General features: G+C 39.1%; 1 long non-coding RNA gene across 1 annotated transcript in view; it reads left to right on the top strand.

The window, feature by feature from the left end:
* The window catches only part of LOC119726994, a 52,792-nt gene that overhangs the window by 15,875 nt on the left and 20,738 nt on the right, over positions 1 to 16,179 (top strand). Inside the window, exons 2-4 of the long non-coding RNA XR_005270879.1 lie at positions 5,740 to 6,490; positions 8,268 to 8,311; positions 10,147 to 10,255. This is a non-coding gene — a long non-coding RNA (uncharacterized LOC119726994). The remainder of the gene's footprint in view (positions 1 to 5,739; positions 6,491 to 8,267; positions 8,312 to 10,146; positions 10,256 to 16,179) is intronic.

Below are 16,179 nucleotides of genomic sequence, written 5' to 3'. Positions count from 1 at the left end.
AAAGTTATATTGAGCTAGTATTGCCAACAAATATAAAATATGAAAAAAAAATAGTTGATGGCCTCATGTTGACGTCACTTCACATTTGGCATATGATAACATCACATGCCCAGCAATATATGATGTCATCTTGATAACACTTGTCAATGCACATTTTTGCATTGTGGTCTTGGTTTGTACAAAGCTTGAAGTCAATCCAATGAAAGGAAACGGAATGAAATTGTTAATTTAAAAAAATCATAAAAAATCAACGGATGACATCATGGTGACGTCATTTCAGAGTTTGCATAAATCGCATTTTTGATGAGGTCATCGTGACGTCACACATTTAAAAAAAATTCTGTGTATACCGGTTATCTATTACCTAATAAACCTAATACAAAAAGAATTTTAAATTGAGGATGTTGCGTTCGTGAGATATGGTGTTAAGCCTCAAAATTTCAAAACTACATATACAATCATACGATGACATCGTGATAACGTCACCTCAATTTTCACCTATAGCACATCCCAGTCTACCTACATACCAAGTTTAAACCAATCGCACTTACAGTTCTCTAGACTTTTAAATTTGCACATTTAAGATGACGTCACGTGACCCATGATGACGTCACTCTTCGGGACACAACCTTGCTACAGGGACTATGCCTATGGTAACTTTGAATGATGTAGAACAAAGATTAATGCCAAAAGTGGCGCCAACAAAAGACATGTACATGCCACAGACATCGACTGAAAATTCATTTTAAACTTTTTTCAACCTGCCGCTAGAGGGCGCTCTAACGTGTTATGACGTCACCGGTAATTTTTTTGTAAAATACAGACCAGCCACAGACTAACAATGTTGCCAGCAAGTTCACATCTTTTTCCAATTTTAAATTATATGGCACTTCGAGTTACTTCTGGTTTGGATGGGAAAGAAGGGTCATGCGAGTTTGCTCACACAAGATAAAATGAAGATCCTGGTTTATACTACCAATTCCCCCAAACGTCAAGTTCAGGTCTCTCACTGCTGATTTTATACTGATTTTCAAAGATTAAATCTATTAATCTTTAACGTGACGTCACATGACCCATGATGATGTCATGATGACATAACTCTTCAAGACACAACTAGGCTATAAGGACTATGTCTATGCTGACTTTGAATGATGTGCGACAAAGATTAATGCCAAAAGTGGCGATGAGACAAGACACGTGTACAAAGTCTATGGGATTTGGGTGACAAAAGAAGAAAGAAAACTCAGAACAAAAGGAAAGGCTTCCGCAACTATGCGGAAAGAGCCAAAAATCAGAACAAAAACTATTAGGCTTTTCTGCAAATTGCAGAAAAGCCAAATATCATACTTTTTAAACATCCTCTCTCAAACACCTTATTTGTATCTAAAGAGTCTAAAACTGTATTTTGATATAATATTTTAAAACTTGATCCATCATGTTGAATGTGTGAAAGACGTCTGACAAAATGTCCTTCCGAACGTTTTCATTTAAGGCATGATGTGAATTCTTTTTGCTTTATGGCGAATTGGGAGTAGCAGCCATTTTCCAGTCGTTAAAATCCTAGTTGCATTTAGCACGCTTACAGTAAACCACTCAATGTGTACGTATAGCCTATGGTCTCTATGGAATGACCGCTCTATAACAACGGATGGTACCCTACTCAGACTACATGGACAAACTTGAGTATGATGCGTTGTCCATAACACACGCATAGTGCTACTCATGTACATGACGTGTGGCAGGCTCAGGATGTCCAGCTATCGCGTGCTGGTTGCTAATTCGCTATGTATCTGCATTCTTTTCAACCGATTATGCTAGTGCGCACGAACGCCCAGAGGTTTGTGTTTTTTTGTAACTCTAAGAAACATGTTAATGTCAGCAAGTCAAATTTGTTCGAGTCAAGTCAAGCCACAAGTCATATTTTTTCAAGTCAAGTCAAGTCTCAAGTCATTTTTTCCTAAATCAAAGTCAAGTCTCAAGTAAAAAAAATAGCTACTTGAGTCCGACTCAACAACTCAAGTCAACAACATTGTCACTGCGAGAAGTTACTGAAAATTTCTCATGGAAATCAATCGGCCTCAAACTCGGCTTGTAGGTTCACATACTCAGGCGTGTCCAAATTTCACCAAAATTAAGGACTTTTTTATATGGTTCCTTCTTGAGTAATTTGTCTGCAAACGTACGGTACAAAGTGCCACTTCGTACTTCTCGATCAAGACTTTCTTCAAAATGGCCGACTAGTCTGTGCAGGCGCGCACAGCTCATTGCCCAAAAAACCTGACAGTTGTTTCATAAATTCAGGATATTTCATGAAACAACCGTTTATTTTTTTGGTGTGACGAGCTATGCACGTCTGCGCAGAGTTGTCGGCCATTTTGAAGCAAGTCTTGATCGGGAAGTAGGAAGTGGCTTATCTGCGACAGGGCTGCCACCTCTCACGCATTGAGCATGAGACTCGCACATTTCAGGTTGTTCTCACACTCTCACGCGCACACAGAATTTCTCACGCTAACAAAAAAAAACGAAAATGGTGTCTAAATGATCATTTATTAAAAAAAATACTGGTTAAACTGGTCAGAAATTGCCTAAGATCACGCCACAGAGCGACTGGAAATAAAAATATTTCGGGACCCTTATAAAGGGGGTTCCAAGCCGTTGGTGCATATGGCAACCGGTGAATTTGGATCGTAAAAGTACCATTTGAACAAACATCAATGGAGAAAGAGAATTTCTGCAAATTAATATCCAGAGCGGAATAAAATTTCTATGTACATGTATATTCTGTTTCAATAAATCTATAACGAGCGGGTTGTGAAACAGCGTAGCATGTTTCTGCAACAAGTTCGGCCATGGCACGGGTCGTACACAGTTGTTATGCACTTTGATACTGTGTCGTGTGCGCAACGCGATGTACGGCCAGCCTGAGTGAATAACATTGAGCATATGTGATGCGGTCAAGCTACATGAGTCGTTTGTCGACCCTGATCAATTTTTTTATTACAGATTTCAAAAGAGCACAATCTCAGCATTATTGCTGTGAAAACCGCATGCTGAAACCATCTTTAGTTCAAAACTTAAGGAAGTCTGAACACCAAGAGATGTGATGAAGTGGCCCTGTATCTCCTATTTTGGCCTGTATCTCCACATAAAAATTCCCAACAAACGACTCCTTTAGCTTGATCGCATCACATACATAAAGTGATGTGGACGTCTTAACTTCTCCATTATTTTTACGAATCACCCACATCAAATAGATTTTTGAATTAGTTGAGGCAAGTTTTTATAATTTTTGATGGCCACTCTCTTTCTTTCTGACCTACCGACCCTATTTTGGAAGGCATCAGAAGCAGACGTAATTTTTTCTTCGACTTAATTTCTTAATTTGAAACATACTTGTTATCCGTACTTTTCCAGTTCAGGAATATGTAATGTTTGTGAAATGTTCATTGTTTTTTTTATTACAAAAGAATATTATAAATCTCCTCTGAATTTTAAGGAAAAATCCATCTTACAGACCCCCCCCCCCCCTCCCAGATTTGCTCTAAAATGCACCGTAGAGCTTCTAAAGTTTAAACTTTTTGGGGGCCCTTAAGGGGGCCCTGAACCCCACGCCATGGCTTCGCAAGTTGTTGAATCACGACAAAACTTCCCCCAAATTCTCACTTTCTCACTAAAGCCATGTGAATCGATCCCTCACTTTTTCGAGCCGGCATTCCTCTGCGCATGCGCACTTATGTATGCAATATTACATGTACATGTTACATATTAGGGACCGTACACGAACCACCACGCATCGATCTGCGCATCAGTCGTGAACAGTACTGCACAACATTGTTTCTAAGTTGCCGCACGATCGCTCTTTCAATTTGGGAAGGTACTGATTGTCATCATTATTTGCAATCATGTCTAAAAAAAAAAAAAATTTAGGCCAAAAAAAATAATAAGTCGGTCTCTGGTCAGCGCACGCGTCGATTTAAATCATACGCGTCGATCTTTTTTTTCTCCAAAATGTTCCGCGGTAGCTCCAATAGCGCCCTCTATTTCCGCACCTCAATTTTTTTTTACCAAAGAGCACCAAGAAATGGGAAATTGCACCAAGGCAAATGATCGAAAGCACCAAGGCAAATTATGGAGGACACCAATGTACATGAGGACACCAAAAAAGCAAAATAGTACCCACCTTGTCTATACAATCCAAGCTTGAAGAAAAAAAAAAAAAAAGCAACAAAAAAAAAAAAAGCCGCGTGGCCGCGTCAATTCCAAAACTTTGGTCTGACCAGAGACCGAATATTTTTAATTTTTTTTTGCCTTATAAAGCAAAATATTCCATCTCAATATAGGACTCAACTTCAGAATTTCAAGCTACATGTACCCGTGCATGAACAGAATGAAGAAATCTCTTGTGTTTATACATGTGTTATTTATTATTTGGGGGTCTGATGACAAGTTTCACAAATATTGCAGGATCCATGCTGGAAGGGCAAATAAAACACATGCATGCTTTGCAATTATAATGCACATCTTGACATGTAAGATCATTTTGTTGTCATCTTATTCATTCATTTTGTTACTTAGTATCATAACACTATTACTTGTCATTAGCTTTTAACTATTAGAGATGCATTCCCCTTGCTATTTTCGAATTTCATCCCCATAAAAATGTCTTCCTTTAATTAAAGTGTTATTTTTCTGGCAGTAGGCGTACTAAAGTTATTCACTTTTGTATGAGACATGGCCAATGTTTACTGATTTGTATGCTTTTCCTGATAAATGAGGGCGCTGTTGCTGGGACGTCATTTCAGGAAGACACTGGGTGCATTCGAGTAGCTCACCCGGATCGACTCGGGTAAAGGCAGACAGGTTAGCCACGACAGCCGGGCTAATCGAACGCTAAACCGCAGGCCACCATGATCCTCGCGTGACGCCCGTAGCCGTTGCCGTAGCCACTGACAAAGCGCCCGTTTCGGAAATGGGTCTTGGTTTGAGATTTACTGCTTTTGAGTCAATTGCAAAACTAAAAAAAAGTTGGGCTGGAATTAAAGCCTCAAAAGTCGCAATGAACTCAAATGATTACCTTTACTTCAAATAAAGTTCATTTCTAAGTCCACTTGAGATTTCCGCTGTCCAGCAGCCATATTTGTCCGTTTCTTGGAATGATCAACGCATGCATGTGACATTTTTCCACCACTAACTCTGCTCACGAGCAAGGTTTGTGGTGGCTGACCCGGGTGAGCCCCGAGAATGACGTCAGGGCTAATTGGACACATCAGATGTTAAACATGCACAGTAGACTTAAATCCGTGGATAACGGGTGATACTCGGACTAACTGCCGTGTAGGTCTACTGAAACAATGACGAATCACCAAAGAAAAGAAAATTTGAGACAACAAAATATCTGAAATTCTGGCAAATTTTGGTGGTGAAATAGCTGTTACATTGAGGTTTCTGCATGAAATTACATCACACTTTTGCTAATGAATACCGGTATGTACATTTGCATTAGCATAAACACCAAAAGGGCACCAAAATGCCCTTAAAATAGCAAGTTGAAAATAAGGTTAAGTGGAACACAAAGGTGCATGTACAAGGATTGCATTAAAGATTTTTTTAAAAATTACATTACATGGACCCTCTAACTTTGATCACATTAGGCATTGAGAGAGTAAAAACAGCAAAAGCTCAGATATGTGTGCATCTATAGTACCGTACATTAATGCAAATTGTCTGATTTCCTTACAGGTTCTGGAGATCAAGAATATACCTCTTGTGTGTGATGCTCCTTGCACAACCATTTGGAGAGGCACACTGGCTGACTCTAGGCAATCTACTTTTTCCATATAAATATTAGTTTGTGTTCCATGTTACAACCACAAGACAAGCTCCCTTTGACGGGATGCTGTGAATGATGACATCTGCATATGCTCAGTCTCAAGAGTGATATTTTCCAGCACTACATGTAGTGCATGTAGCTGATTTTGACAATGAGAGAGTGGTATTGTGGCTGTGCAAATATTGCCTAATACTCTGAGTCTTTCGTGTCAACTGTTTATGTGAGCCTCTTCATGTCTGCATTATTCAAGTATGCATTGGTAAATAGAATTGGCTGTGGATTTCATAACTAGTGCTGTGCAATACGACTCATACTGAAACATACATCATCTGAGCATCGAGGAAGTTCACATGTGTTCTTATACACATGGTTGACATTCAACAACACTTCTTTGCATCACTGTGATGAATGTAATGATGGAGTAGTTGATATTACCTCTTCGGGACATACAATTTAAACACTACGTAACCTGTTAATGGAGTAACCAGGTGATGTCTTAATGGCGAAGTTGAATAACAGCATTTAGTGATCAAGCTCCCCTGTCCAGAAGCTGACAAAATGGTGAAGACATTCCAAGCATATCTACCAAGTTGTCACAGACGTTACAGCTGCATACACTGTAGAGCACACCTGGCTAACCATGACGACCTTATATCTAAGGTGAGACTTAGGTGGCCTTCATGGCTGATGAATGTTATCACAAAGCCAAGGATCAGGACCACACAAAAGCCTGCCGCACATTCCAGGCCGTTTGCTCAGTACGTAGCTCACAAAATATCCCTGTGTGCGATAAACTTTTGCTGATTTTTTTGCCTCTCGAGGTTGGGAGGCAAATATCTATCGTGTTTGATTTTTTTTTTGCCTCACAAGGCGAAAAACTCGGCAAGTGCGGTCAACCTGAGCTACGTGCTGAGCTAAAAAGACTAACTAGCCAATGAAATCACATACTCTGTACACCTGATTTGAAGAAATTTGGAGGGAAATGTTCCAAAGCCTGCTGGTGTTTGTCCCCATTATTTTAAATCATAATGTGCTTTCATTGGTCAGTTTAATAATCTGTTGAGCTCGGCAAGTAGCTCAGGTTGACCGCGCACGGGGACATTTTGTGAGCCGCATGTACGTGCTGAGCAAATGGCCTCAAATGCCATATCCCACATAGCAGTCAACAATTGTTTTGTTATTTCTTGTCAATAAGTGAAAAGACGAATATTTCTAACCTTGCAAGAAATAAACGAAATCACTGCGGTATAACCTATGATACCATAGCTGCAGGCTTTCCTGTAGGACATGAGACTGTGCGCTTGCATGTCTCAGTCACGAGTGCATTCGCAGGCACTATGCATGCGATCCCCTCGGTTTATATGTAGCACACCCATATGAGGTTTATTATGGAAAACAGTTTATATGCAAAGCAGTGGTTGTTTTTACCGACTGGACATGTGGCCATTATAGACTAATGAAATTACGGTATCCAAGCACACGATATAATGACAATTCAGTGTGTAACTTTGTTTGGTCACATCACACCACATTGGAATTGCTGCATGTACTTTTACATGGATACTTGCGTGGATGTTACGAACCACTGTGGTGTAAAAATCCTGTCGGCAGAATGGCCCAATCTGCCTCTCTTTACAAACACTTATAAAAAAATAGACGTTTATATTCATAAGACGTTGGTATTCATTAGATAAATTTGTTCAGATGTGGAGCTTTCACAAAGACAGAAATTCACCCTTTTAGTTTTAGAGGACGTTGCTTGTAATGTTTAAGGGTTTTTAAAGAATTTTATTATTTGACCCAAAAGATTTTCCACATACCGAGATTCTTTGTATCATTCATTCATTAACCCTAAAAGGGCCTGGTTATGTTGACCATCTCACAGGGGGGGGGGGGGGGATTGCCCCCCTAAGTTTTCAGCCATCAAGTGACAAAAAATTATGAAACTCAGTACATGCATAGAACAACATGAACATACCCAAGAAATTTTATGACCATAGGTCAAAGGGTTTTGGAATTATAGCTAATTAATTATTCATGTGCACTTATGATAACTCTGCTTTGTGTCCACTCTGTATATGGGAAATTCAGTTTTCACAGCGTGTAGGGCCGTAAAATTTCGCTGCACCACAAGCCGTGGTCCGAATTTTATGTTTTTGGTGTCAAAAGATGCGCAAGACTCTGCTAAAAAGTCAGGACAGCTCGGGTCGCGGGGGGAAAAAATTCAAGAGTATCACGGAAAAAGCCCCCTCAGCCCCCTCCCCTGGCTCATTTAGGGTTACCTTTTTGGCTATGGTCAGCTGATGTGAGAGTCGTTGCACATTGTTAGCTTTTCAGTCTGTTTGGAAATTAACTCTGCAGCCAAAAGATTTAGATTTGGTTTTCTTAAGCGTTCTCAAGTTTGCTTCTTTTCTTTTCTAATTATTTTTCTTTGCAGTCTTTCCAGGGGAGCCAAGGACGTGCATACCTCTTCAATTCTGTGTGAGTAGTAATTTTTATTGCTGCAGTATATTGTCAGCAAAACATTCTTATTATCAAATGGAGAATCAATGACATGTATCGTCAGACCCCCTAAAGCCACGTGGTCGTATTTCTACGCACTCCCCTTCGATTTTGTGTGTGACGCACATGCACTGCAAGGGTTACCCGCGCAGATAATGGATTAGCCTGCCATGTTTGTTCTTGACGTTTTCATCTATTCCCCAATAAGTGGGGAGTGAAAATCTTGTTTGGGAATGCCGTTCTCGTGTTGGTTCTCGTCATTCGAAAACCCTTTCTCGTGTTTACTCAACATGAGAACGGGGTTTCGAATATGCCCACAGTGAACGCAGTGTTACCAGCAACTTTTTGTGTGTATCATGCTTTATGGACGGCCACTTTACATTGTGTTTGTGTGCACTGTGCGTCTGCTCTTCTTTGTGGCTGTTGAGACCTGGACATTGTGAAAGAAAGAACAACAGTCCATTCAGCTTTCCATATCGTCGTGTCAGTGGGAAAAACTTGTTAAATTAAAAGATAAAGCAACTTCAGGAAGATGATATATTCGGAAACATGATAATATATTCGGAAACATGTATATGTTGAACTCTTTGTTATCCCGATTGATTTTAGATAAAAGACCTTTTAAACTAGTGAGATCAACACACAACTTTTTTTTGCTTGAGGCAACACGCTATATACTTGCGCCATCCCTAAAAACATCTCGGAATTGAACAGCATACAGTACTTAGTTTGTCCAACTCAAAATATGTTTTAACATTTCCTAAAATAAATATTTAGATACCTTTTTGGAATCAGAAATATTGCAGCGACGTAGCTTTTGATGTCATCGCGACATCTTCATTCAGCGTTCCTGATGACGACTTGAGTTAGAAATGTTGTTTGGGATTATAACTTCGGTAGGGGGTTGCCCTTGGGAACAGGCAAATAGGTTTTGGGGTCAAAAGGTCAAATTCAAGGTCATCATGGTGAGTTTAAGCTAAATGGTTTTCAGATGATAATCTGCGTTAGAAATGTGATTTGGCTTTCTAAATTAAGAAGGGGGTTGCCTTTGGGTAAAGGCAAGTTGGGATTGGTTTTGGGGTCTCGAGGTCAAAGGTCAAGGTCACAGCACGGTGAGCCAAAAGTTAATGGTTTCCGGATGATAAAGTTCTGGACTCCGGCTGAGGGGTTTCAACAGCAATGCTGTTATTTTTTCATTTCCTAGGAATTTGTACCAAGAAAAAAAGAATAAACTTTTACTGAAATGGGGTGCACTCAAATATTTAGAAATGATAAATTTGCAGAGCAGTATATTGGGTGTGTGAGGTCACAAAGATAGGAATGTACCAGTATGGAAATAGAAGATCTGCCTGGATCATCAGTCACTGTAGACATTTCTATTGTGCTATTAAAACTCGCCACATTGCTGTGTCTTTGTTGTTTTCACCTCTTGATGATATCATCTCTCATCAAAAAACATTGAAAAGATGTCCCCATGGGCTCTCTGTTCCTTTTCCTATAAGAAATAGTTAATTGTTTTTCATCAACTATGAAAAGATTAAGAAATTCTGTGTTTTATTGTGTATTCACTGTGGGATGTGTTGTAGTGATGTATTTGATATTAACTTGAAGGAATCAAGTGTTTGAGTTACATAAAGTTGTAAACAAGTCAATTCACAAGTTCTCACAAGTAAAACTGGGGATGAGCACTATGAAAGGAATTTCCTTGTCAGGGTTCATTTGAATATCTTCAGATGACTTTTGATTGACTTGTGATCCAAGTATCTTCACTGCAACACTTGAAGAATATCACGCTATCCTTCGTCCCAATTCAGTGTGAACATTGCCTGTGGCCCTGCAGAGGAGAGGGTTTTACTGACGGGTTTGCATGCTGTCTCAGACATCTTCTGTGAATGTTGTAAGACCACCTTAGGATGGAAATATGTGAGTAACTTGGCAAGTTCTAGTGTATATTTTTCCAGATTTTCTAACTGTAAAAACTACATGTAGCTGTTACTAACTTACTGTTTCCTTGTATGTCAAATGAAACCAATACCTAAAACTGTCAGGTCTCGGGGATTACTGGGAGATAGAGATAAAGACAAAGGATCAAAAGAAACCGAAGTCAATCTCAAAAGGCCTTTCCACACTAGAGCCTCTCAACTCTGGTTGAACCCTGTGCAAAACCAGTGCCGTCCCGGGTGGAGTTTTTGATTTTTCAACAGTGCTTTCAACTACGCATCCTTTCAGACTTGTTTCATGCAAAGTGGTCTTATTTCGCTTGCTTCAACCGTGGCAAGAGTTTCAACCCAGGTTGAAAATCTCAACCCTGGTCTGGAGTTGGGTTTAAATCAACCCGGGGTAAAATCATCTCAGGGTTGACGCAGGGTTCGAGCTAGCCTTGGTCAAGACGTTTGTCATTAAACTGATTTGCATAAAATAGTGGTGGCATGAGGTAACTGTTCCCTCTGCATTTTTAATGCACTGCATGCATAGCGAGGATATGCTGCCGATCTTTTACCGCGTACGGACGAATAATGACGAACGCCTTGACCAAGGCCAGAGTTATAATAACTCGAGTCAATGTCTCGACTCGAGTCCGACACGAGTCACAATTTTTGGTGACTCGACTCGACTCGAGTCCCTGAGGGCAAATGACTCAACTCGAGTCACTACGAGCAAATGACTCGATTTGACTGGAGTCTCTCATCAGAATGACTCAACTCGACTCGAGGAAGGCTCATAAGACTTAAGTCCCAAAAATAAAAGCAAAACTTCGCAAAAATATTTCCAATGACTTACACCAGTGCCGGTGTTTGTTGACTTCACGTTAGAATGTTCGCGAATAATGTATACATGTATGTTGTTTGATCAGTGTCCCCTTTAGTTGAATGGCGATCAGCTGGCACCCCCTTTTATTTCAAATGTGGTGTCACCACATGTAGTAGCCCGAATGAAAAATTTTAAAAGCCAAAAAATGACTTTCTCTTTTGTGTTTATGTATTGTATAGTGTTCAACTATTTGTGACTTGAATTGACTCAACTCAACTCGACTTGACTAAACACTGTGACTCGACTCGACTGGACCTTTTAGACCTAATGACTCGACTCGACTCAAGTCGAGTCACTTCTTTAAAGTGACTCGACTCGACTTGAGTCATAAAAATCAGTGACTCGTTACAACTCTGACCAAGGCTAGGTAGGAGCAGGATTGAAAATTTTCAAATGTGAAAAGCTGCATGTTTGCAATGTTACCTCAACCCGGAGATTTGTCTAGTGTAAAAAGGCCTTTTCGAGAGATGTTTTGAAATTGATATTGGCATTGCATTTCTCACAATTGTGGAAAAATGGGTTTTTTTGGGGGGGGGGGGGCTGGGAGGGGGAGGGTTGTGGGTGTGGGGATGATTGGGTACCACCAGTCACTATTTTAAAATTGTTTACATTTTTCTATCTACTTTTTTTTCTGGACAGTATTCAGGCATGCAACTTTTCCTTAGATACGCTGATTTCCTCCTTTTTAATGCCATTACAAATTGAAAAACACTGTACAAAGTCTTGTGTGCTTTGGAATTCCCTTGCTTTTTCTAAATTCCCAGCTGCATTCCTGAGTATTTCTAATCAGTGAATTGTATAAACGTGGAACATTGAACCAAGAACCCTGAATTGGAGGGGTGCATGTAGGTATCACATTTCTAGCAATTTGATCTTCATTCATTTATTTATAACTTGTGAACACTTTACTTTGTAATCTGATAGACAAGGGGTTAGTTGAGGTTCAAAGTTGAATGAATTCTTAATGTAAACAGTTCAAAAGCCTCAAAATCAAAAGAAGCTCATTGTCTTTTAAACAAGTAAAAGGATGAAGATGAAACCTGGTATGAACACGAACCTTTGTTCGAAGATATGAATAGTTTGATGCCGTTACCACGACATCACCCCTCTGCACACAAGTTCACTATGGAGTCTGTACCTAAGTTAAGTCTTATGACAAAAGTGACAGGCTCAATAAAACATGTACTGTAATTTTCAGAATATAGGCTGTGCAGAGTATAAGCCGTGCAGAGTATAAGCCGCAGCACGCAAAATCTGCAAATTATGATATGAAGTTGGCGTATTAGCCGCTCCGGCGTATAAGCCGCACTGGCTGCAGTTTCAATTTTGTAAAGCCTCCAATTTCAAAAGTCAAAGCTCTGGACCAGTTCTTTTTACACTACACGAGGCCAAAAAAGTTATATCAAAACATTTACTCTTAAAATAAATATGTAAATTGACGATGAGAAATAACAGGAATTGCTGCCGGCTGGCCTAGCCAGTACCTAGCCTTAAAGTTAGCGCATGGCCCGGCAGCCTGTGCCAGCACGGCGAATGACAACATTTCCCCCCATCAATAAGAGAGTATACAACACACCATACCCTACAAATCTTGCTTTGTGGCAATAGATGTTGATTGTATGCGATTTGGGGTGGGACAAATAGAAAAAGGAACATAGGGTTTTTCTGCTTTACAATTTTTAAATTTTAAATTTAACAATTTAGTAAACTTGACCCCGATTGGCTGGCCAGCAGGGTCAAATAAATTTGCATGCTTGGATATCAGACATTGGACCGGAGACAAGGTCTCCGTGGACAACAGGTCAATTGGACTTGTAGTTTTCAAGATATACCGGTACCAGTAGGACAAGTGTGCACCTTCAAAATTACGTCGCATGACCACTGATGAAATTGAATATTACACTTTGGACGGCATTTTTTGGTAATAGCAGGCAACCATGTCAGATCATTCAGTCGTAGTGTGGGGAAGAAAATGTAGGTGGATGCCACCCTTAATTTGACCCAAGTATACCTAATTTGCATGAATTGGTAATCATTGCCATGTAATATTATTCCCATATTTGGATATATTTAACTGTTTCGGTGTGCCACTTTTTTCCCATAGGATAACACGTGTTTTCGTTCTACACAGCACTTTGGGACTTTTTTCACATGCGATCGACTTCAAACCTGGCACACACTGAGGCCACCATCTGAATATTCAGGCCGAATCATGACGTCATCATGACGTCGTCACATGACATCATCCGAATAGTGCATATTTTAAGGCCCTATGTCTACAGAACCGGAATTCCGATCAGGTTCAAACTCGGTATGAAAGTATTCCGGGACGTGTTATAGACAAAAATTGAAGTGACGTCACGATGACGACGTCGTCATGACGTGTGATTTTATATGAATTATTAAATTTTTCGGACCTTTTACTCATATCTCATCAACAGAACATGGTAAATTCGAAATTGTTTTTGTAAAAGGTTTGTTAGGTCATAGATAGTTGCACACAATTTCGTGAAATGTTGTGACGTCATCAAAAACGTGATTTTTTTATTCACACATAAGGGTATGTCCGATCGTTATGAAACTTGGTGTGAAGGTAGATAGTGATAAAAGCATTGAAAATCTGAAGTGACATCATCATGACGTCATCATCTGATTTTTTATTAATTTTTAAAAATTTAATGTTTTCTTCTAATTAACAAAACTTACATAAACTACGCTCCGATCGACTTCAAACCTTGCACACACTTAGACCACCATCTGAAGATTCAGGCCGAATCTTGACATCATCATGACGTCATCACGTGACGTCATCTTACAATTGTATAGTTTAAGTCCCTATATCTACAGAGCCGGAGGTCCGATCGGGTTCAAACTCTGTATGCAAGTATTCCGGGAAGTGTTATAGACAAAAATGCAGTGACGTCACAATGAGGTCATCATGTGATTTTTGCATGAATTATTCAATTTTTGGACCTTTTACTCATATCTCAACAACGCAATGTGGTAAATTCGAAATTCTTTTTGCAAAAGGTTATTTAGGTCGTAGATAGATACAAAAAAATTCCAAAACATGTGTCACGTCACCATGACGTCATGAATTTTTTTTTTTTTTTCAACATCTGATCCATACTTGACCACCATGTATGTAATACTCATGTACTTGGTCATTCGACTTGGATGAAACTCCTTTTTAAAAACAAGTTATTGCTAAAATGGTCGAAACTGCTCAGTGTTTGTCCACAAACATTTATAGTTGGCTTTTTCGCAAATTTGTGAAAAAGCCTTTGTTTTTGTTCTGATTTTTTTGTTGGCTTTTTCGCAATTTGCGAAAAAGCCTTTCTTTTTGTTCTGATTTTTGGCTTTTCCGCTGAACAGCGGAAAAGCCTTTGTTTTTGTTCTGATTTTTTTTCTTTCTTCTTTGTGATCTTTTTGGGTCCAACCCAAATCCCATTGACTTTGTACACGTTTTTGGTGTGACACACTTTTGACCTAAAACAAAGTCCTATTGCAATGAAACTTATCGCAGGTAAAGACCTTATAGTGAAGTTGTGTTCGAAGAGTGCCGTCATGATTACGTCATTACAAATGTGCATATTTTGAAGGTCAATATCTACAGAACAGTAAGTCTGATTGGGTTGAAACTCGGTATGTTTGTGGACCGGGATGTGTTATAGGTGAAAATTGGGGTGACGTCACAATGACGTCATCGTGCGATTTAATATAATTTTTTTGAATTTTGGAGCTTTAAGCCATATCTCGTGAACGCAAGATGCAAAATTGAAAATTCTTTTTGTATTATGTTTGTTAGGTAATATGTGTATGCCCAAAATTTAGCAAACAGTGTGACTGTTTGCAAACACGATGACGTCATCATAAGGGAAGGTCCAATTGTCATGAAACTTGGTGGATAGGTAAATGGTGTCACAAGTATGCAAAATCTCAAATGACGTCACCATGACGTCATTGGTTGTTTTTTTATGATTTTTTTAAATATTTAAAATTTTATTACACTTAAAAAAATTTACACTTTGTTTCATTGGATCAACGTCAAACTTGGTGCACATCAAGACCGCAATAAAAATATTTGCATTGACAGGTGTTGTAACGATGACGTCTTCATGGGACACGTGACGTCATCAAAAACGTGCATATTTTGAATTCCTATATCTACAGAACAGTACGTCCGATTGGGTTGAACCTCGGTATGTAGGTAGACCGGGATGTGCTATTGAGGTAAAAATTGAGATGACGTCATGATGACGTAATTGTGCGATTTTATATGAATTTTGGACGTTTTGGACCTTTAAGCCGTATCTCAGGAACGCAACATGCAAATTTCAAAAATCCTTTTGTTGTTGGTTTTTCAGGTAATAGGTATATGCACAAAAGTTTTTAAAATGTGTGACGTCACGATGACGTCATCAAAAACGCGATTTTCCCAAACGCATATAACAGAGGTTCCCTTCGTCATGAAACTTTGTGGATAGGTAGATAATGTCACAAGTATGCAAAAGTTGAAATGATGTCACCCTGATGTGATCATTTGATATTTTATGATTTTCTTAATATTTAAGATTTTATTTCGCTTACAAAAATTTACACATTCTTTCATGGGATTGACGTCAAATTTGGTGCACATCAAGACCACAATGAAAACATGTGCATTGACAAGTGTTGTTACGATGACGTCATCGCGGGACGTGACGTGGATCATGTTAAAAGGTGTATATTTTAAAGTCCTATGTATGTTGAGAAGTTAGTCCTGTAACTACAGTATGTTCTTGCATATGGACACACACAAAAAAGGATTAGAGGTTCGCGTTTGTTGTTACAAACGCAGAGTGGTCGGGTAGACAACTATTTTATGAAACACTGTCCAGTTAAAGTTTTATATAAGAACAAAGGATCACGAAATTAAATCCTTTCCAGGACAATTAATCATTTTGTTTAAAAAATGCGTCTTTAACGGTGTGATAAATTTTAGTAAACAATCTATGTACACATACAAGCTGGCTTGATAACGTCATAAGTCAAAA

The sequence above is a fragment of the Patiria miniata genome, unplaced genomic scaffold (genome assembly GCF_015706575.1).
Source record: "Patiria miniata isolate m_02_andy unplaced genomic scaffold, ASM1570657v1 HiC_scaffold_2, whole genome shotgun sequence".
NCBI lineage: Eukaryota > Metazoa > Echinodermata > Asteroidea > Valvatida > Asterinidae > Patiria > Patiria miniata.
The sequence above is the reverse complement of the archived record's forward strand: the minus strand, read 5'-3'. Positions and strand labels throughout refer to the sequence as shown.